Below are 24176 nucleotides of genomic sequence, written 5' to 3'. Positions count from 1 at the left end.
CCAAATCAACATCTATTAGAGTCTTTGAGTCTAATGCCTGCATACAATTCCTTTGTGCAGTTCTGGGTCTCTATTTGCCTGTATCCTGTGAATCTGGCATCTTATTCAAAGAATGAATATTTATAGGCATCTAGCTAATGGAAAATCTTCTATGCAGCTCAGTAGCCAGCAGTGCAACTCAATTAGCAAATGAAGACAGATTATTTTGTTAATTATCATTATAGAATCTGAATCCCCTAATGCCTTATTATCAAGTTGCTATTTGTGTAACCTTGTTTGATATCAACAACAGGTTGTAATATGCTGATAGCAAAAATAGCAGGTACTCGTTTTCAAAAAACAATAATTGAACATATGTTTTATCTATATAGTGCCTTTCCTCAAGGCCGCCTTACATACTATTATAGTTTTCATTTATATATTTTTTTGAATATATATATATATATATACTTTAGGGTCCAATTCACACTAATAAGTAGTTGCTTATTAGCATGTCTATTATTAACATATTGGCTGTTTATTAGTGCTTATAAAGTGCATATAATGCATGACATCCATAATCCTACCCAATAACCTAAATTTAACAAATACCTTATAAACTATTAAATCGCAGCAAATAAGGAGTTAATTGAGGCAAAAATCATAATGGTTAGTTAATAATGAGAATTGGACCCTAAAATAAAGTGTGACCATATATATATAGAATGTGTGTGTGTGTGTGTGTGTGTGTATATATATATATATATATATATATATATATATATATATATATATATATATATATATATATATATATATATATATATATATATATATATATCATAGTTTTTATTTTTATTAATTTATATCTTTATTATTATTATTATTATTATTATTGACAAAATGTTTTTTCTACGTAAATCATATACTTTTTTAAAAGTTGAAAATATCTATTTTTTTAAGAATAAATTAGATCCATTTTTATTAATAATAATAATAATAATAATAATAAAGTAAACACATGATGACTATTGATAATTTAAATAAAAATAAAAATAATCATAATATTCTAACACAAAGAAGAATAAAAAAAATGTAAATTTTACTGAACAGAATATTGTGTATAATTTCCAATTAAGCCACTATATCATATGTTTGATAAAAAATATTTAATTGTATGTATTAAGGATGCATAAAATAATAGAAATTTTATTTATCATAGAAAGTCAACAGAGCCAAAAAAAAAATTAAATATATTTTTTAATAATTGTAAAATTAAATTCATAATTTTTATAGTTTGTAATTGTTTAACTTTATTTAAGATGGTGTAAATGATGTTTGTCCATGACATTTAAATATTTTTTTAAATAAATAAATAAAATAATTCTTAAAATTCCTGTTTTGCATTAATATTCAATGTTGGGCAACATTAAATAACTACTTAAACGATTTTAAGTGTTCAAGTTCTTCTTGGTATACAAAGATATATATAAAAAGTCCAAACTGCCCATAGATGAAAAAACATCCTTTTATTTATTAGTCAAAGAAGAACAGTGTCCATTGAAACATACCCTGTAGGAGGAACAAATGAAATGTCTCCCTCTCTTTCACTCTCATGCACCATTAACCTTGAGAAGTCCATTATAGCACCAATCCCAATGCAATACTGCACTGCATCCCTCTGTATTATGAATCAGACAAAAAAACATAATTTGTTCAATTTATTAAAATGCATATAGGAAGACCAGAAATGCAAGTGGGTACTGAAGTGTGAACGTATGAGTGTGTTAAGTGCTTGAGTGGTGGGTGGAGGAACAAGGGCGATACTGATGAGATAAATAAAGTCTTATTTACATTCTCCCTATGCCGTTTGATTCACAGAAGACAGATCCAAAATGCAACAGTTTTGTGTGCTCTCACCTCAGTGGGAAATGCCTGTCAAAAAGGGACACAGTGCACCGAAAGGGTGGCAGAGGAATGCCAAAAGACACTCTGTTGGGAGATGAATAAAACATGATCTTCACACCACCTGAGAGAAAAAAAAAACAAAAACACACGCATACACATGCCACAACAGAGTCGTATGAAACTAAATGCACATTTTGAAAGAGCAAAGATATGACAGCATGCGCTGCTGGTAAATATTCATAGCTCTTTGGGCCTGTAATCTACTGCCTAGTTCTGTTAAGGCAGCTGGTACTGAAATGCAGCCTGATTTCCAGTTTTTAATGCTCAGTAATTATGAAAACATTAGCTCTAATGGTGTCCAACAGTACGCATGAACCACAAACCAACAAAGCTCATTTAAATTAGATAACGCCCGCCATCCAATTCACATTTGCTGTATATCCAAATGAATATGACGAGAAGGAACCATTGCTTTATGTCTGTTTTTAATGATCAGCCTCTGTGTTGATAGCTTTAGTAATAAACAAGAAGTTAAACACTGTTATGAAAGCTCTTATATACATTCTTACACTGTTCATTGGAAAAATCAATGGTGGTCTGAGCACCACAAGGTCAGCAGATGGAAGAAAACAGAACAGTAGCTCTCCTGTGATGATGTTTCCATTGATTTTAGTTCATTCTCCATTTGCAATATGAGGATACTGTTAAGTAAATCCAAACAGTGCATTGGATATATGGTGAGGTGAGGCCCCCAGGGACCCACTTAAATCAGTTTCTGAGAAGGAAGAAAAAGGTCTGCAAGCAGGCTGGGGGAGAAGCAGATCTCCCAGAGGAAGTGGAGAAGGTTTGCTTGACCCCTCTGTTTCCTGACCTCCAGAACACACATGAAAGTAAGTGCAAGCATGCATTAATTCACATGCATAGATATGAATATTCACACAAAATGACACATTTGCTACATGCAACAATATGTCTGATGCAGTGAAATATAACAGAACATTAATTATAAAATGGAATAATTCCCATTCTGGAAAATATTTCCAGATCCATTTCAGTTCTGCTGATTAAGTGACACTACTATATTATTACCTTAGGGAAACAATAAGCAGATGACTTATATTAAAAAGGCTGACATTAAAGAACCTTAAGCTTAAACAATACTTTAATAATAAGGGGGTACTTTAATATAAACCTAGAGAGAACAAATGACATAGCAACAGAACAATATAATAGAACAGAACATTAGATAGAATAGAATAGAATAGAATAGAATGACAAATAAAACAACAGAAAGAATGACAGACAGAATGATAGAACCATAGATAGACAGAACAACAGACAGAATAAGAAAACAGAATGACAGAACAACAAAAAGAACAACATAGAAGGTCTGACAGAACTGTAGATTGAATGATAGATAGAATGACAGATAGAATGAACGACAGAACAATATATATAGTTAGGAAGAATGATAGAATATAGAACGATACAATGATAGAATGACAAATAGAACAACAGACAGAGTAGCAGGTAAAATGGTACATTGAACGATAGATAGAACGATAGAAAACAATGGATAGATAGACAGACAGAGACAGACAGACAGATAGACAGACAGACAGACAGAGACAGACAGAGACAGACAGACAGACAGAGACAGACAGACAGACAGACAGAGACAGAGAAAGACAGACAGACAGAGACAGACAGACAGACACAGACAGACAGACAGACAGACAGAGACAGACAGAGACAGACAGACAGACAGACAGACAGACAGAGACAGACAGACAGACAGACAGAGACAGAGAAAGACAGACAGAGACAGAGACAGACAGACAGACAGACAGAGACAGACAGACAGACACAGACAGACAGACAGACAGACAGAGAAAGACAGACAGATACAGACAGACAGACAGAGACAGACAGACAGATAGACAGACAGATACAGACAGACAGACAGAGACAGACAGACTGACAGAGACAGACAGACAGACAGACAGACAGACAGACAGACAGACAGATAGATAGATAGATAGATAGATAGATAGATAGATAGATAGATAGATAGATAGATAATGATATAACTTAAAATCAACAAAATGCTAAGTACTGTAGAACAAAAGACTTATAGATAGAACGATAGAACAAAATGATAGAATGACAAATTGAAGAACAGATAAAATAATAGAACATTTCAGCCTTTCAGCATTCTTCATCAGATGTTTAAATCAGGAAGCTTTAGTTTTGTAATATTTCACAGGCCTGACATTTAGATCAGTGCCATGGATCTCGGGCTGTTTCGGTGAATGAGCTTTGACTGGGTGACATTGGCTCAGACCTGCACGCGCCGAAACACACCTGGTCCAAACCCAGCCGAATGTTTTATTGAGCTGTTGGAATCCATTATTCATTAAGTCATCAACAGCTTGGGGAAAAGCCACCGTTGAGCAGCATACCAATGAATGAGAACATGTTTAGAAAAGCACGCTCCAAAAAAAATATCCTCCATAAAATGATACTTTCTGTTTGTCTCCTCCTACGAAGTTATCCCGCTCTGTCATTGCTTTCATTGCAGGTCGGGCTTTCATCCTGCCACAGCAGGTTGGCATCATAGATTCTGAGTGTGAATTTCCCACGGCGTCCTTAAGCCGAGCAGAGATGTGCCATGTCGAGCCGGTCTCTGTGTGATGTCCTGTCAGATTCAGGGCACACCTGCCAGATTCTATTTTTAAATTCATAAAGACGGTGATAATGAGAATCACTGGCCATTTCTTCAGGTGAGAGCTGACCGCAGAGCCACCCTGTAACTCGATCTCATCTGCCTGCCATGCTACTGAAGACTACTTCTGGTGAACAAAGAGCTCCTGATCAGAGGAGATGAACATGAGAGAGATCATAAAGGGCCTGGAAAGGCTTTCATTACGAGCAGCGCATTGTCCAGACCCTACATCTACACCTGGTACCCCCTGATGGGGAAATAGTGCCTTGAGGTTTTGCAACGGTGAAACCGCAGGCAATGATGCAAACCAAAAACCATGCCTTTAGTATAGAGGAGCCACGTGTAATGAATGAGGCAGGAGTAAGTGGTGTACGTGTATTTTTCTACCCTGAGTGCAATTATCCAGATGTTGTTTTGCACTTGGTTCGAATGTTTGGCCTTGACAGAATTTTATTTCGGTTTCATCATGCTTCTCCAATTTGTCTAATTTCACATTATGAATCTTGGTACAGTCGTATAAATGTGAAAAACTAGGCAATGACTTACAAAAATAAAATCTTTGTGCATGTGGTCTGTATGTTTCTTTATGTTTTTGAAAGAAGTCTCATACGAAGCATTCATTTAATAAAGCATATGGTAAAAACAGTAATATTATGAAATATGACAATTTAATATACCTGCTTTCGATTTCAATACGTAAAATGTCTGTTTCAGTGATGCAAAGCTGAATTTTTAACAGCCATTACTCCAGTCTTCAGTGTCACATGGTCCTTTGGAAATCATTTTAATATGCTGATTTGGTTAAAAAAAAAAAAAAAAAAAACCCTGCTTCAAGTGGTTATAAATATCAAATCAAAAGCATTATCAAAAGCATTGTGCTATTAATGTTATTGTTAATGTTAATTTAAAGAATATGTGAAGAAGAAGAATTATTATATATCTTAAAAAAACAGATGTGCTGTGCTTATTACCCTGTCAATGCAATAACGTCTCTCGGAACACATAAATGAGTTAAACTAGAATTAAACTAGAATTTTAGGGTCAGCAATATTTTGTAATGTTTTTGAAAGAAGTTGCTTATTCTAGGGAAAGCTGTATTTATTTGATCAAATATACAGTAAAAACAATGTGAAATATAATTAATTTAAAACAACTGTTCTTTTTTTAGTATTTTTTTTTTAAATATAATTTATTCCTATGATGCAAAGCTAATATGCTAATACTTTATGCATTCTAATATGCTAATTTGTTGCTCATAATTGCTGCAATTTCTTCTTATTAGATGTTGAAAACAGCTGTGCTGTGATATTTACTTTCAGGTTTAAAAAAATTACAATGCTCAAAACAACAGAATAAAAAAACAGTTTGTAACAATAAAAAAAAAAAAATCTATGTGACCCCAAATTTTACATAGTACACTGTATTTATAAATAAATTAATAAATATAATTGTTTTCTGCCATGGACAATATCCATTAATTTAATGGTTAAACTGTTGATAAACAGTTCAAAAGAACATAATTTTTAAAATAGAAATCTTTCATAAAACTTTATACATCCTTACTGAAACATTTTTTATTTATTTTTTTATTGAATGCATCCTTGGTGAATGAAAGTTTTAATTTCAAAAAGTGACCCTATAAGGTTACTCACCATTTGCTATATATCTTTATTTCAACTGCAACATTACTTGGTTTAAATCAAATTGTAAAAACAATGGTTTTGGGTCCCAAATTAAAGTTAATACATACAAACGTCCTCTCAGGGCAATTTTCTCAGGGAAAATCAATCATCTTAAGTTTCGTATTATTCTTCACATTAACATTAATAACAATATAAATATTCTTTACAATCACAACAATAGCGCAATGTCTTGACGTTTTTGTGACAAGTACAAATTCATCTGATGAAATACAAATGACATTTTAAAGGCCAGTAAAAATATTTAAAACCACTCGAATCAGCTTTTTTGCCAGATACTGGAAGTTGAATTTTGGACCAGGTTTGACTTTTGACATTTCAACTTGTGTTTTGTCTTTTTAAGTGGACCCAGGAGCAAGGAAAACAACAAAGTGATCCAAACTCTGACGTCAAATAGACTTCACGCTGCAAGTTATAGTGAAAAAAATGCCCTTAATTTCAGGCAATCAATCAACATTCAGAACGTTGCACTTCAAATCCCTGTTTAGCAATTGAGAGCAATTTGTCTGTGCATTATGAGCTGGTGGAGTGAACGAATGAGATGCGATTTATTACTCACCCCCCAGCCTCTCTCTCTCTCTCTTTCTCTCTCTCATTCTTTTTCATCGCCTCCTCTGTCTTTTCTTCAGTATGGCAATTACACTGCAGCGGGTGACGAAAATAATTTAGCCTAAGTGTCTGTGCGGTTTCATTGGCTAGTGTGATTACTGACTCTGCCTGCAGCCAGGCCCGACTTCCACAAGTCCACGGGTTTATGTCTCTTCTGTCTAATACACAGCCATCCACCCTGGCCTAAAATACAGAGCAGGCTAAAATAAACCTGCGTCAATCCCTGGGCGTTTGTCAGGGCCAGGCTTCTGAATTATACACATCACTGAATCCAATTTCTAAGTTTAGGGCTTTTTGGAGGCTAGGCATTGTTGTAGTGCTGCCCACAAAAAATAGAGATTTTGAGTCACTCTCCTAAAATCAAGAGATGAACAGACAAGCCACTCCAAAGAAAAACATGATCACGATGAGGCAAGGCGTCCAAAATATTCAGATAAAAAAAAAAATCAAAAATAGAGTACGGAAATAAAAAATGAAAGATCACACAGCATTTAAAAGCACTGATTCTTAAAGCAATACTGTCCAACAGTTATATGCATGGATAATGTTTCAAAAGTAGAATGTTTCTGTTGTTCTCATGAACATGAGAGTAAATACTGGCAAATGCAGGAGACAAGTCAGATGATTGGCTTATTACCCTGTCGATGCAATAATGCCGCCTCTCGAATTGAAAACTAGTCTGCAAAAAGGCCTGAAATTGCCGTTTGATTTGAGTTCAGTAACTAATTTGACATTGCTGTGCTTGCCCTTGTGAGAAACACACTATCCAAGCAGCTAACTTCATCCTGTAGAGCAGTTAGACTGCACACAGAGTCCCAGTCCGGCAGGACGCCCCATCTGGCCCTGTCAAGTGAAAGTGACGCTGGAAGGCCGAGGCATCACAAGCAGGCAGGTGCCCACAGGTGCCACCCTCAGTGTCTCAGCCGTCCATCTCTTTACCACTCCGGCATCTGACATGACAACTCAGGGCAAAGAGGCAGACAGCAAAGGGGACAGAGTGACGGGGGGTAAAACAACACAGCTTCCTCCTCTCAGACCAGACGTAGATCATGTGTCACCTCCAGCCTGAGAGTTTAGGAAAGGGTGGTTAAAGTGAGGAAAGATCTTCTGGCTGACCTGTGTTCAGTGCACTTTTGACAGAGTGAAAAGCTGTGAATATACCGGGTGAAGGAGAGTAAGGGAGAAATGCCGAATGAAGGAATTGAGGAGAAAATTAAGCAGAAAATGAGACTGAAATAAGTTTCCTGTTCCCATGGTCTGAAAGAATGCAATGCACTTACATGCAGTTACAGAGAAAGTGCACCCAAATATAAAAATTTTGTCCATTCTACAACTGTATGACTGACTTTCTCCCGTAAACCCAAACTGAGAACTTTAGCAGAATCTCTTGATCATATAATATGGGGACCATAGGCGGAGTTTCACTTTTGTGCGTGGGGGGGCACCTACCAGCAGATGTGGTGTAGCAGTCGATTCTGTTCCCCTCGGAATGTCTGTTTCCCTTTACGCAAACATACTACAATTCTTGCGTAGTTGCCGAGTTACTATACGTACGATCAGAACTAGCATGCACAAGAAGCGTGACTGGATGTACGGCAAGTCAAATAGTTCAAAATACTGTCCTAAATCTTAAACTTGAAAATAAATTTAAGACGAGAGGTTTTTCAACTTGATATGTAAAAACATAAGACAAAAATAACGGAACAACTGCAAGATGAATAATTAAAAAAAAAAAAGAACATAAACGGGAGTGTGAGAATCATTTTACTATGCTGCAGTGTAGCAAGAAATGTGTCCCTTTTTGCTTTCCTTACATCCAGGTGTGTTTGGTGCATTTGCATGCGAGTATGTTGCCAAATCCGTGGAATTTAGGCTATTTTGGGAAAATGTTTGATTAACTATTTGGTTGGGTTTATTACACGGATCTGGCAACCCGAGGGACAGACATTCAGAGGGGAACAGAATCGACTGCTACACCGGCCTCGGTTGCGGTGTCAGTAGCAGCAGTGGAATTGATGGTTGAAGTGCCAGAGTTAGAAAACTCCACACTTTTACTAGTGGGTTTATTAAAAAAACGACGAATGTCCATTTTGTTTATTTAGCATGTAGACTAAAGCGGGAACAGAACGACAAGAGAGTCCACTCACGTAAATTACCGCGATACTTTGAAGTCCACCAAAATAAGCTTCTTTTTCAATATAGTAATTAAAAATAATTAATTCTAAACTTACTCATTATGTCCACAAAAATTAGAGAATATGAATTCTGTATTTATTTTTATTTTTCAAAGCACAAGACGCTGGTCTGGTGGGGCAGTGCCCCCCTTAGCCCCCCCCCCCCAAAACTCCGCCCATGATGGGGACCACATTCTGTCAAGCGCTAAAAAGGACAAAAAGCACCTTAAAGGGATAGTTCAACCAAAATTAAACTCAACACAACTTTATTTCTAAAGCACTTTCAAAAACCACAAAGGGCAACAAAGTGCTGTACAAAAAACTAATGTAAAAACAAATATGTTTTTAACGTCCTCTGAAATGACCCTAGAGTAGGATATTTTTTTAAGGACAGTGGAAGCTCATTCTATGACCTGCCACAGAAAAAGCTCTATCTCCTCTATATTTCAAGAGCGATCAAGGAACCATCAGACACAGCTGATACTTGGAGCGATGAGATGTCAAAGGTTGATGTAGACTAATTCAATCAGAAACATACTCTGGTGCCAAGCCATGGAGAGATTTAAAAACATAACAGCACTTTATACTGGATTCTGTATCGAATTGGTAACCAATGCAATTAAACCAATCCGGGGGTAATGTGGTCTCTTTTTTGGTACCAGTTAAAAAGCCTAGCAGCTGAGTTCTGAGCCAGCTGCAGGTGAGAGAGGGAGGTCTGACTAACACCCAGATACAACGCGTTGCAATAATCCAAACAAAAAAACACAAAGGCATGAACAACCTTCTCCAAATCACTGAAAGAGAGGATGGACTTCAACTTCCAACTTTTATCCAAGATAAAAAAAAAAATTAAATCCTATTGTTAACAACAGCATTTTGGCGATCGGATTTAAGCTGGGGGCAGAATTAAACCCAAGGCTTTTCACAAAGGAAACTTTATTCCCAGAAAGCCATAACAGATTGTCATTAGAATCCATACCACATCCATTCTGGCCAAAAACAATAAACTCTGACTTGTCCTCATTCAATTGGAGAAAGTTGTTTGCCAACCAACACTTCACATCAGCCAAAACGTTATACAAAGACTGAAATTAAATTAAAGTTTTTGCTTCAGAGAGGACTGAAATTAAAGTTCTGTCATTAATAACTCCCACTCATATCGTTCCAAATTAAGACGATATTAAGAAATTAAGATATTTTTGATGCATCCCGAGAGCTCTATATCATATCATATCTATATCTATATCGATAACATAAAATAATCCATGTGACATCAGTGGTTCATCCGTAATTTTACAAAGCTACGAGAATATTTTTTGTGTGCAAACAAAACAAAACAACGACTTTATTATTATTCAACAATTCATCTCCTCTGAATCACCCTAAAACCATTTTGGAGACTATTACATAAAAAAAAAAAAATGTGTGCACATTTAATAATAATAATAATAATAATAATAATAATAAAAATTACCATTCCTTTACAGAAAAAAAAAAAACTTTTAATGCAAAGAGTCAGTAAGTGATGAAGTGGTTTAAATATAATCACAAACTTAGAATAGTGAATCAGAAACATCTACTATTGTCTGAGAAAACACAAATGTTGAACATTCAGCTTGTTTTACAACAATCAAATCTCATTAAAACCTTTGATAAATATACAGCAAAAACATTCAGTGCCACTGAATTTCCCAAATCTCAATCTTTACCACATCTAGCTCCATGTAGGAGTGAGAGGAAGAATAATACTGAGATTTAAAGATATCTATGTTTTGCTCTGTTTGCCAGTCATTAGAATCTCTGTAATTATGTTCCCTGCGATTCAGTAGAACGTCTCCTATAATCCACACAAATGAAGTTGAAAGTGCATAATCTGCTCATTACAATTTTCATTTGTAGATAACGCAGAGGACAGACATCTACATTTTCTCTCACTGGCACATTTCCCAACAGCTCATCCACAGAGTGAGATACTGGAACATGACTCTGGGAAATAAATCCTCAGTACAAAAGAGTAAAAAAGCAGTGAGTCAAAGTGATTTCTTCTGCCATTTCTGGAGATGAAGGTCTAGAAAGACAATTTAGTACTCAAAATTATATGAATTTGTGTGTATTACAAGCAATTTTCAAAATTTTAACTCTAATTTTATTGCTTACATTTCAGTTTTTACTAAGAAAATTAGCACATATTCTATTACAGACCCGATTTAGAAAATGCATTTTTGTCAGAAGTCTCTTCTGTTCCCCAAGGCTGCATTTATTTGATTAAAAATACAATAACAAAGAAGTAATATTGTGAATTATTAAAACAATTGAAATAAATGTTTTCAATGTTAATATATTTTAAAATGTAAATTTTTCCCGTAATGCAAAGATAACTGTTTAGCAGTCATCAGTGCCACATGATCAATATTGAAAACAGTCGTGCTGCTTAATGTGGAAATGGAGATACTTTTTCAGGATTCTCTGATAAATGAACTCCATTAAGTTCCAAAAAAACTGTATTAATTTGAAATACTTTTATGCAATTTTCAATGTTTTACTGTAACTTATTCAATTGAACTATTTGATGAATAAGATAATCAATTTCTTAAAAAAAATTAAATTAAAAAAAAACTTAACGACACCAAAAGTACATAGTTTAGTTATTAAAACAGTAAAAATGTATGTGCACAACCTAATTAAAATTCATCATTTATAAGCCTTCACGCCTGCATAAAGCCACCCCTCTAAATTTCTTGGCCACTTTTTAGAAAGGACATACTGTAACAAATATGTTTTTTTTTTTTTCATGAGCCCAAGAATAAAATCCAGGCCATATTTTCACATTTGGATGTAGTTTTCAGTTTTAAATTGGGCCCAGACAAATAAAAGAAATGTCAATGTGATTTTCTGTCAGCTTCAGAAGAGCGAAGCAAAGAGCCACTGGTCAGCTAAAGGGGGCTTTTTGTTCCTGTCTAATCACACCCTGCTATTCGCATGTCCTTATCCTGTCTGTTCCTTTAGATCAAACTGTATTGGCCCCTGCATTGCCTCTCTGGACCCTTTCCCACGGACAATGAAGCCTTCCAGTCTGTCAATCATCCAGTCCAGGCTAATGATGATCGTGCCTTTGTGTCTGATTTAATGGATTCCATTCACAGTATGTTTCTGAAGAGATATTTTATCAGAACATTCAGGCAATCATCGGCGTGTGGTGTGCTGAAAAACAGACGAATCTCAACGTTATTTATAGCACTGTCTCACAGCACCGTCTCACATTCAAAGCACCAGATTTACTCTAAAATATGGAACTGATTTCGTGGTTTATGTGCATCCATTGTTTTACCAGTTATGATTGTTTTCGAATGCAACACAAATCTTGCTGGAAACCACGGTTTCGCATAACATTTACACTGAAACCGCATCTCTTTTCGTACGTTCACATCTATCACTGACAGACAGCACAACACAAGCCATCAGATTTAGTAGTTCTTCCCTCATTTCTTCTGTGAAGTACCAGATCCTGTCTGCAGACATTATAGGTCTGCTCCAAACTGATCGAGACGCACTTTTAGCACACTAACTGTCATGAAGAGACTCTTTTAGAACACTCCACTTAGGAAGTAACACCTGTATGTTGCTCAGCTAACAGTATACTGTTAAACAAAAAAAAGCTTTAATAAGCTCTAATATCTATGAAATACGAAGCAAATTTTGTATACAATTTAATTTATTTTCATTATTTTTTGTATATTTTAAATTTGTGTTTTCAAAGATATTATAATTTCATTATAACATTACTGTATTCTAATATATTTAACAGTTAAATAAAAACATTTTAATATATACATTGACCTTTTTCTTGCTTTGTTCACCATCTTGGATTATTTTGGCTCTAAACTTGCCTTAGTGCATTATGGGATCACCTTTTTTGAGAAAGATGTATTCATAAAATTTGCTGAAAGCAAGCTAATTCATTAAAAACTTGCTGAGAATTTTGTCACTTTTAGACCGTGCAAGATGAGTTTGTTTCTTCTTCAGAACAGAGAATTGTAAAAATGTATCATTAAATCACTGATCAACGGATCCTCTGCAGTGAAGGGGTGCCAACAGAATAAGGGTCCAAACAGCTGATAAAAACATCAGGATAATCCACAACCAATCCACATGAGTCCAGTCAGTTAACAGTTTGTGAAGTGAAAATCTATAGGTTTGTAACAAAAAAAATCCATCATTAAAGGGTTAGTTCACCCAAAAATGAAAATGTCGTCATTATTGACTCACCCTCATGTTGTTCCAAACCTGTAAGACCTCCGTTCATCTTTGGAACACAGTTTAAGATATTTTAGATTTAGTCTGAGAGTTCTCAGTCCCTCCTGAAACTGTGTGAACGGTATACTTTCCATGTCCAGAAAGGTAAGAAAAACATCATCAAAGTAGTCCATGTGACATCAGAGGGTCAGTTAGAATTTGTTGAAGCATCGAAAATACATTTTTGTCCAAAAATAACAAAAATTATGACTTTATTCAGCATTGTCTTCTCTTCCGGGTCTGTTGTGAGCGTGTTCACGATGCTGCTGATGTACGATGCTGCTGACGTGTTTTCTGGTGCGCCCTAAAAACAAAGATAACACGTCAGCAGCATCGTACGTCAGCAGCATCACTGCATTGTTGTGAACTAAAATATCTTAAACTGTGTTCCGAAGATGAACGGAGGTCTCACGGATTTGGAACGACATGAGGGTGAGTCAATAATGACATAACATACATTTTTGGGTGAACTAGCCCTTTAATGTCATCTCATAATGTTAACAGGACTTGATTTGTACATATTTCTCTCCTTATTCAGACAAGACAACTTCTTCATTGGAATAAGTAATATTATGGAAAGAAGACTCGTATTGTAGCCGAAAGCAATGGTTTGAAGTTAAACTCTTAATGGTAGATATGTAGATTATTGTGATGTTTTCATAAGCTGTTTGAACTCTCATTCTGACGGCACCCATTCACTGCAGAGAATCCATAGTAAGTGATTAAATGCTAAATTTCTCCAAATCTATTCTTATTTTAGAAACAAGCTGATCTACATTTTGGATTGCCTGAGTAAATTTTGTGCAAATTTTCATTTTTAGACAAACTACTTTTTAAAATAGGTGTTTTACATCAAGAGTGGTGCTTTAAAACACTGCCAGCATAAGCAGCTCAGAAGGTTTTGGAATAGAGTATATATCTGAGCATCCCAACCAAACAATCCACCAGGAGATGTGAAGAAAGCATGGGAAGTTGAAATGGTCTGAAAGGTAATTGCTGTCACTGTGTGTGTGTTTCTTATTGATGCAGTCTAGCACACACACTGTACAGACTGAATGCCCTGTGTTCACCTTTTTCTCTCTAACAAAGGCCTAGTCCAGCCCTCTCAAAGCGGGACTGAGACATGGTGAGGGCTGGAGGTTTAATTGAAAGAGCAGAAGATCTTGCATGAGGTCATCCTCCACCACTGCTTTTAAACAGGACCAATAGTCTCCATGGCAACCTCAGTTGCTTGAATGGTGACCATGGCCTGAAAAAAAGGCTGGAAAAAAAACCTTTACACTAGGAGTGTGAAGGCTTGGTGGCTTGATAGAAAATACAGCAGAATAGCTGTTATTTTTAGCAGCTGTAAGGATTGAAACAATGTATTTGCTACTATTTTATGTACACTACTGTTCAAAAGTTTGGAATAATTAGATTTTTTTATGTTTTTGAAAGACGCCTCTTGTCCTTATCAAGGCTGCATTTATTTGATCAAAATACAGTAAAAAAACAGTAATTTTGTAAAATGTTATATTCTAAAATATTTTTCTATACATCAATATAAAATGTCAATTTTTACCATCATTCAGAAATCAATATTATGATAATATTCTGATTTGGAGTTTAATATTTCTTATTATTAATAACTGAAAACAGTTGTGGTGCAATTATTATTATTATTATTTATTTTTTTTTTTGAAGCAGTGATAGTTTATTTAATCTTAAAGAAAAATGTATGATAGTGGATAAAGACAGTGTAACAGTTTTTGCGTTGTACTAATCGCTGAAATAGATCGTAGCAGTGAAATATATATATATTTCACTGCTAATTATTTTTAATTAAATAAAAAATAAACAAAAAATGTTTAAATTAATTTTGGTGTTCAACAGAATCTTTTTCACTAAGCCTATTTTTTATTTTTATTTTTTTTAAAGGACACACTCTTCAATATGTCTTGACCAAATTTCAGAGATCCAAGTCAGTGATTCCTTGAGGTTTTAATTTCTGAAATATACATTTATCCATTATAATTTGACAGGCCTGTGTATATGTAAGGAATAACTGACGACAGGCGGTTGAATTTTTAGAAAAATAATGCACACCCGAGGTTACATTTTTTTTTCGAATAAATCAACAGCCCGGAGTCAATTATTCTGCTAATACTATGGTTACCACACCTCAAAACATCGATCAGATTATATATTTAAAGGGATTTGTCCAGTTTTTGCACTTAAATCGCTGTTGTGAGTAGAACTATTTCTTCCGCATCTCATCCAACGCCTCTTTTGCTAGTTACAAAACATAATTTTAAAGCTGGTAATGGAGCCTTGAGCCGTTGATAGCATTCTAATGAAGTTATTAATGAAGTTATTAGAAAGAGAGCAAGAGAAACAGAGAAAAAGAGAGAGAGAGAGAGAGCGCTTGTGTAAATTAGGCTACCTCTGTGCGTCCCTCAACAGTGCTCTGCAGCAGTGTCTCTAAACAGCGCTGTCTCCTCGCTACTGAGAAATGTCATGTGTTGCCTTTAAGATGCTACACTATATAGGCTAACTGATGAAATCATTAGGCCAGCACTGACAACGCTATTCTGTGCAAACTGCGTGACCGTTATTTCCCCGAAAATAATTGCACACCTTCAACGTTCATCAGCCAATCAGATTCAAGCATTCGGCGGCCCCGCAGTATTAATGATATTATTGGATGATATATTTCTTCTTTCTCCAAGCAGCATGGGTAAAATGAAATCTTTCAAAGGTGCAGAAAGACTCATTTTTGAGTCAAATGCATTTTGGACAAATACTATGAAAACAAACAGGTTTTTCCTCAAGGTTGCACCATAAAACCATAGACATTTATTACAAAAACTAAGTCTATATTAATTTCACATCTTTCATTTACAGGTGAAAACTCACCATAATTGTATTTTTTCTGCTTCACTATCTCAGACTCAGTGGCAGGGCGATAATACACTCGGGACAAGGTGTTGAACTATAAATTTAAAACTTGATTAACCCTGACAGCGGAGGTAGTGCTGCACTCTGTAATGTAATGATTCTTTCCCAAGGGCACTGGAGAACAGGCCGTGCAGAGGTACAGATGCATGACCTGTGGGCTCTAACTAAACCTACTGCCCCTAGCGTGACTCTACAGCCTCGGCCCTGCTGACAAAGCACATTGGCTCGCCTCTAAAAGCCAACGAAGTTGCTGAGGCAAGGCAAAATAAGTGAACCAAGAAATGCTTATTTTAAGGATAAAATTTGACAATTTGCAAGGTGCAGAGGTTATCCTGGAAAAGAGCCCTGACAGATTTGCTCTCTGGACTTAAACGACCCTGGGCCAACTTCAGCATTCTTTAACATTTTGACCATGATGTAAGCTGTGTCTGCATAGCGTGTGAAATTAATAAGCAGTGAGTAATGACTGCATGCTTGCACCAGCATATAAACAGCAAGTTGCTGATCACACATACATGCAAATATTACAAACAGCATCCTTCTATACATACAGACATTTTGCAATGCAAATAACTATTTAAGATAACAATAGAAGTCCATTTTCCGCAAAGGAATAAACATTTCTCAATTTTTATTTCTGACTTTTTTCCATGCAACTCAAATAAAAAGTCACAATGGTATTTTTCTAATCCACGGCAACCCCCCCAAAACAGACTAATTCAAAGATAGAATTCAGACTTATTTTTTCTCATAATTATGAATTTACATGCCACAATTAGGACTTTTTTTCCCCTATGAATTCTGAGTTCACACCTTGCAATTAAGTTTTTTTTTTTTATCTAAAAAATGTGACTTAATTTATGTTTTTTTTAATTGCAACTTCATACCACTCAAATATTCTTTTTTTCTCTGGATTCTGAGTTTACCTTTTTTCCAGCTCTGATAAAAAATAAAATAAATGTTAATTAAAAAACAAAGGTAAGTGTGCCTTTTTATATCACATTTTGGACTTTTTTTCTCACAATTCAGATTTTATATCTCACTATTCTGATCCATATTAACTTCCATTAATAAAGATGTAAACCTGCCATATAGCAGAAACAGTAACATAAACACTTTCCATCGCATACAGAATTTTACATTTGGAATATACTTATATATTATTTAACCTTTTTTATTTATTTATTTATTTTTGTATTATTATGTATTTAAGGGGCTATTGATTTTGATGAACTGTGACAAACTGAGCTGAGAGAATTTTCGGTCTCTTTCTCTAATTTTTTCGGTAGATAAATAGGCATTAGAAAAGTCCCCTGGTTCGTGACCCACTTCCTGTCCATTTGATCAGCTCAAAAGAGCCCTTTCAGGGATTTTCTGTGCTGTTCCCAGACAAACTGGACGGTAAACTGCACAGGATTGCTGTGATGGACGACTGTAATATCGTCCTCTCTTTCTCATTGTTGTGTTGGAGATAAGTAAGATCCTCTGAGCTCTTCTCACAGACAAAGCTCTGCCAAAGGCAAATCATCAAACTGTGAAGCAACAATAACACACGGCAGGAAAGCAGCACAGGGATGTACAACAAAAGAACATTAAGCTGAACATCACAATCCCTGCAGGTACTTAGACAGCTCGAAAGCATCCAAGTTTCTTTTAGTAGGCTGGCGATATCTAAAGTTGTCGACTGACATGCCCTGGGACGCTGTATGCGAGAACTCAATATTCAAAAAAATTTTTACATCAAATTGATCAAAATTGGGAGTAAAGACATGTATAATGTCTTTTCTTAAGCACCAAACAGCATATTAAAAGAATTTCTGATGATTATGTGACAGTGAGGATGGGAGCAGTTCAATTATTTGTAGTATTTAAATTAATTTACTAAATTACTTGAATTTATTAAAAATTAAGGAATTAAGTTTGAATTCAAAATGCATTGTTCAATTCTTAAAAGGTGGCACAGTTTACTGTAGTAATATAATTGGTCAAATTAAATTTAAACAGTGTTTAATATTGTTGTATCATCATTTTCATATTTATTCACATAAACAACACATTAAAAAGCTAACTGTAGAATGCCAGTTTAACTGTCAGCTAAGTGGATTCTTGACATGTAATTTGGTGATTGATCTTTGGCCAGATTAACCTAAACTTACAAAATTAAATTCATACTATCTACAGTATGATAATTTCAGAACTCTGTAAGTGGTAAACTGTGGTTTGGAGCATTTGAGTTCAAGCTGTTACCATGTTCATTATTAATCTTTTCACATTTTCTTTGTGCATAATATCAGAATCGATACAGGTGCATTCCGATAAAGCAACAATGAAAAAGGCATAAAACGAGGTGCAGAATCGCACTCTTCCATTTGGGACCAGCCAGGACATGGTGATTGCCTTTAAATGCCACAGTCAGGGAGAGATCTGCAGTCATTCAGGAGGTATTGATCAGCCTTCAGAGTCCTGAGAATTAATTCAACAGGAATAACAGGAACCTTTTTAAACTGACAGCATGCCGCGCTCACCAGCCATCTCGCTCATAATAAACAGAGCGCAAGTGAGCATACAGTGTGAGTTTAATTAGGCCGAAGCCATAGCACACGCTTTTCTCCAATGCTCTGATGGGGAATGTTTATGCTTTGAAAATGTGCAAGAAGAAAATGCAATTACTGCGTATAAACACAGGCTGTCCAGTTCAGGGAGTCATAGATTACAGGCTGCAGAGCGCTTCATTTTAACATTCATGAGATATTGACATTCAACCCAAGAGGATATGAAACACGTCACGTTCAATGAATATTATTTTGCATTATATATCTGCTGCTGTCCAGTTTCTTTGACACACCATGTGGTCTTTCTTTAAATTATAGTGCAGTGCGGCACGGACAAAACAAAAAAATCTTTCACTGTAATTTTCGAAACAAAACTCAATGCTTCTAGTCATATCGGAGCACTCCGTCTCTATGGATAATCGATCAATGGGATTTTCCCAGCAGGCAGCAGGACACGCACTGAGCCGAAAGGCACTTTAGAGGAACAAGCAAGTTATTTGGCAATATTTCTAAGCACCCTTAATGTGATAACCGTCACTCATTAAATGCACCATCCAGTATCGATCACCAGTCATAACCCACTTAATGTGCAACGACTGCATCGCCAACCTGTTTTTCTGTCATCTATCAGATATCTAGTTTAAAAAATATTGAAATGTACAGTATATTCAGAGCAGTTGCACTTTATTCCGCAAACATTTAGTGCTCAGAAATGATTCCCATCAAATGCTCTTGAATGTCACTCGAAGCTAAAAGAGTGCAGAAAGCAACAGATCTCAAAGGTGTTTGTCTGTCTCAAAAAACCACCACGACCAAGATCTCTTTTGAGCTGCAAAGACCTTCAGACATGACAAGACATTTTCTGACCATCAGACTCCAAAGAAAATTGTCAAACTTTCATCAGCATCAAAAGACACACATCTTGGTGAGTTGGTGTCATTAAGTTGTCTTTTTCTTTGAGGGCTACTGTGGGCTGTTTTGTTGCAGTGACCTTGTAGAGGGTGCTTGCTGTGATGGCCGCACCATGATGTCATCTTTTAACTTCTGAGGACAAATAAATACAGCAGCCCAATTAGAAAGGAACGGCATGGTGAAGGGACGAGTATGGCCCACACAAATAAAAGCCACAAACTGATTCCTTCATTCTGCTCCTTGGGCTTTATGCATGCATCCCTCACCTCACTGAATCATCTGCTGTCAACTCACCTTCAAGCAAAAATGTCATTCAAAGGCAATTCATTACAGTTTTCAAGGTGGTGTGTCAAAGAAAAAGAAAGTCATGTCTTCCTGTGAGGGGATCACAGATCTTTCTAACAAGAGTGCGAACCGGTCTTGCTCTAACGAAGCCATCTCAGCTAAAAGCGGTTCAGATTTAGCTCTGATATGCTCCGAGGGCAGTTTTGAAAGCGGACCTCCATGACCAAATTTAATTGCGGCAGTAAAAAGTGTTATCGCATTAATGTGATTGTACATGGGCAATTGGTCATTTTATGAATCATTCCCCTGTGTAATTCGATTTGGAAATGTAATCACTTAATTGTATGCTTGACGTGCAGCCCATATGTTTTGGGTATCGATGCAGAGAAGTATATAGGAAGAGTTTAGTAAATACGTTTTTGCAAGTGCAGTAAGAAGTGCTTTAATCTTTAAGGGGAATTTCAGCCTCAATACAGTCCGCCAGAGTGAAGACGTCCTGAGGGGCGATTTGGCCTGGTTTAGGCTAGCATAGATTTTCTCACCTGACAAGGAACTCGGGATGTTCCATATTGCTGAGATAAGCAAAAAGACAAATGAGGCTGTCCAGAGAAAGCCTGAGAATCTAATTTCAGGGTTTAAAGAACTCATATTAGTCCAGTTTATTTGGACCTAAATGGCATATAGTGTAAGTTTAGTCAGCAAAACACAAGTAATCCAAACAACTACAGTCTACCAATTAACATCTTGTTAAATGAAAAACTGTGTTTATAATAAAAAATATCCATCCATGTTTTTATCACTTCTGGCAAAAATACAAGTACATAATCCATAGTCTACAGTGAAAAAAGTCCATCCTCCGTTGTCCTCTCACATCAAATTCCACCAACATGTTGGTTCAGAACTGTTTTGGACTGTTTCCACTATTTCTCTCCTGATTCTGGCGAGACGACTTTTTCACTGCAAGCAATATTACGGATATGGACTATTTTAGCTGGAAGCAAACAAAGATGTTAATCGATGAATTTGAGTCGTGTGGATTATTGAGATGTTTTTAGCAGCTGTTTGGACTCATTCTGACAGCACCCATTTACTGCAAAGGATCGATTGGTGGTGAGCAAGTGATTTAATGACAGTATTGGAATAACGGCGTTTAACTAATTACTTTTCCCGTCGTTACAATGCCGTTAACGTTACTGAACGTTAAATGCGGTCCGTTACTATGCATTGATTTAATAAACTATGCAATCCGAACGCACCCCTGGCTCACACAGCGAGTGAGCAGGTGGGTTAATAACGATAAGCGATTATGATTTGCTAAGGCAGAGTCGTGTGTTTCATGGTAGCCAATCAGAGCCAGTGTTTTTACACACATGCCGGCAAATGCGGCAGCGGCGCCAAACACACACACACACACGCAACAGCTACACAGACGCTGAGTCCCAATTCGCCTACTTATACTACGACCTTAAAGTATGTACTTTTTTGTGAGGAAAAAGTACATACTTTTGAGTGTGTAGCAAAAGAGTATGCACGTTCTGGGACATACTTCGATGACGTCATGCAATGTGAAGGATAACGTGGTTGCCTAGTTACGCACACCACAACTGTTAACGTTTCATTCATTCTTTATGTCCAATAAAATTTTATTTACTATTCCCATCTTTTTTTCTCATAATTTTTTTTCACAATACATTTTACAATTTGTTCTTCTACCAAGTTGAGGAGTGAAGAAGCAGGGCGTCGTCGTCGTCGAACAAAACGCAGGTCATTTGTAACAAAATAAAATATAACTTTATATAGCATGTTTTTTTTTTGTTTTTGTTTTTTTTTTTTTACAGTAACGCAAATAGTTACTTTCCCTGGTAACAAGTTACTTTTATTATAGAGTAATTCAGTTACTAACGCAGTTACTTTTTGGAACAATTAGTGAGTAACTATAACTAATGACTTTTTTATAGTAACGTTCCCAACAGTGTTTAATGCTGATTTAATTACTTCTAGAATAAAAATTTCCTGATAATTTACTCACCCCCATGTCATACAAGATGTCTTTCTTTATTCAGTCAAAAATAAATTTAGTTTTTTGGGTGAAAACATTCCAGCATTTTTCCCTCCAACTTAAAAATTATCATACTTTGTTGTTTTACCTTTTTTTGTAAAGGGTGTTAGAACAAGTTACTGTAAGTTGAGCTATACAAGACAAGCATTTTTGGTTAAAAAGTATATTATTATTTATTTTCTTTTTTTTTAGAAAGTGACTGATTGTTTGGCTAGATAAGACCCTTACTTCTCTGTTGGGATCATGTAGAGCCCTTTGAAGCTGCATAGAAACTGAAGCAATTTGGACCTTTAATCGGCTCCCATTGAAGTCCACTATCTGGAGAAAAATTCTGGAATGTTTTTTTTTTTTAAACTAAAAGGGAAAGTTCACCCAAAATATTCTGTCTTTAATTAATCACCTTCATGTTGTTCCAAACCCGTAAGACCTTTCTTCATCTTCTAAACACTAAGTTAAGATATTTTTTATGAAATTAGAGAGATCTCTCTGAGCCTCCACAGACAGCAAGGTTACTACCACGATCAAGGCACAGAAACATAGCAAGGACATTGGTAAAATAGTCCATGTGACATCAGTGTTTCAAGCGTAATTTTACAAAGATCAACTTTATTTATATAGTGCTTTAAACAAAATACATTGCATCAAAGCACTGAACAACATTCATTTGGAAAACAGTGTCTCAATAATGCAAAATGATAGTTAAAGGCAGTTCATTATTGAATTCAGTTATGTCATCTCTGTTCAGTTGAAATAGTGTCTGTTTTTATTTGCAATCAAGTCAATGATATCGCTGTAGATGAAGTGACCCCAATTAAGCAAGCCAGAGGCGACTGCGGCAAGGAACCGAAACTCCATCGGTGACAGAATGGAGAAAAAAACCTTGGGAGAAACTAGGCTCAGTTGGGGGGTCAGTTCTCCTCTGACCAGACGAAACCAGTAGTTCAATTCCAGGCTGCAGCAAAGTCAGATTGTGCAGAAGAATCATCCGTTTCCTGTGGTCTTGTCCTGGTGGTCCTCTGAGACAAGGTCTACGAGAATACATTTTGTGTGCAAAAAAAAATTGTGTGCAAAGAAAATAAAAATTACAACTTTATTCAACTATTCTTCTCCTCCACATCACTCTGTTGCTATATTGGAGAAAATGCTTTATTCTAAATGCAAACAACACATTATTTTTAAAGGAAATCATGTGCATGCATTGTGATTGTCTCAAAATGCCACCAGAGTGATGCGGAGGACAAGATCTGTTGAATAAATGGGTTTGAATGGGTTTGGAACAACATGAGGGTGAGTAATTAATTAAGAAGAAAAAAACATAATTTTTGGGTGAACTATCCCTTTAAATTGATTTTTGACTGAAGAAAGAAAGACATGAACATCTTGCATGGCATGGGGCGGAGTAAATCATCAGGAAATGTTTATTCTGAAAGTAAACTAAACTAATGATAATGAAATTGAGACAAAAAAAAACAGATGCAACACTGCAATAATTAAGTAAAAAAAATGCATAAGTGAACTTTTTTATCTACAATCACAGTGAATAAAAATGTGCATCATGTTTTTATTACCCTAAATGGTCCTGAAAAAGACTGATAATGTTTCTTGCTTTTCACACACTCACGTTCTCTAATACTGGATCTGTAATTTTGGGTATTATTTCCTCCTCACAGATCCAGACATGGTGGTTTCCTAGACAACATGAACAGATTCTTCCTCTGTCCTGATGTCTGTAGAAAGTAAAAAGAAAATTTAAGCAGTTTTTGTCTTGATTCTGATGAAATACTTATAAAACACAGCTTCCTCTCTAGCAGATTGCTTTCGGTTTCTCATTAAACCATGGAGGAGTGCAGTGGGCTGAGACAAGAACATTAAATGCATGATGGGTGCACACCAAAGTTAATGAGGAAGAGCACAGTCTCCCTGCGGCGTTCCCCTGGGGAGGCAAAAAAAGAGCGTGTGCTTGTCCACGCTTTACCACAGGCTCCATTCAAGGTCACTCCTGTTCTAATTTTGATCACTGAAATATCTCCAGCGTTAAGAACA

General features: G+C 35.9%; 1 long non-coding RNA gene across 1 annotated transcript in view; it reads right to left on the bottom strand.

Moving 5' to 3' along the window:
* Nucleotides 1-1509: 1509 nt before the first annotated feature.
* The window catches only part of LOC128012939 (uncharacterized), a 35187-nt gene continuing 12520 nt past the window's right edge, over nt 1510-24176 (bottom strand). Inside the window, exons 2-3 of the long non-coding RNA XR_008183215.1 lie at nt 1900-2008; nt 1510-1660 (exon numbers count right to left, since the gene is read on the bottom strand). This is a non-coding gene — a long non-coding RNA (uncharacterized LOC128012939). The remainder of the gene's footprint in view (nt 1661-1899; nt 2009-24176) is intronic.

Source organism: Carassius gibelio, chromosome B24 (assembly GCF_023724105.1).
Source record: "Carassius gibelio isolate Cgi1373 ecotype wild population from Czech Republic chromosome B24, carGib1.2-hapl.c, whole genome shotgun sequence".
Classification (NCBI taxonomy): domain Eukaryota; kingdom Metazoa; phylum Chordata; class Actinopteri; order Cypriniformes; family Cyprinidae; genus Carassius; species Carassius gibelio.
Note: the sequence above shows the minus strand (reverse complement) of the source record. Positions and strands in the feature narration are given on the sequence as shown.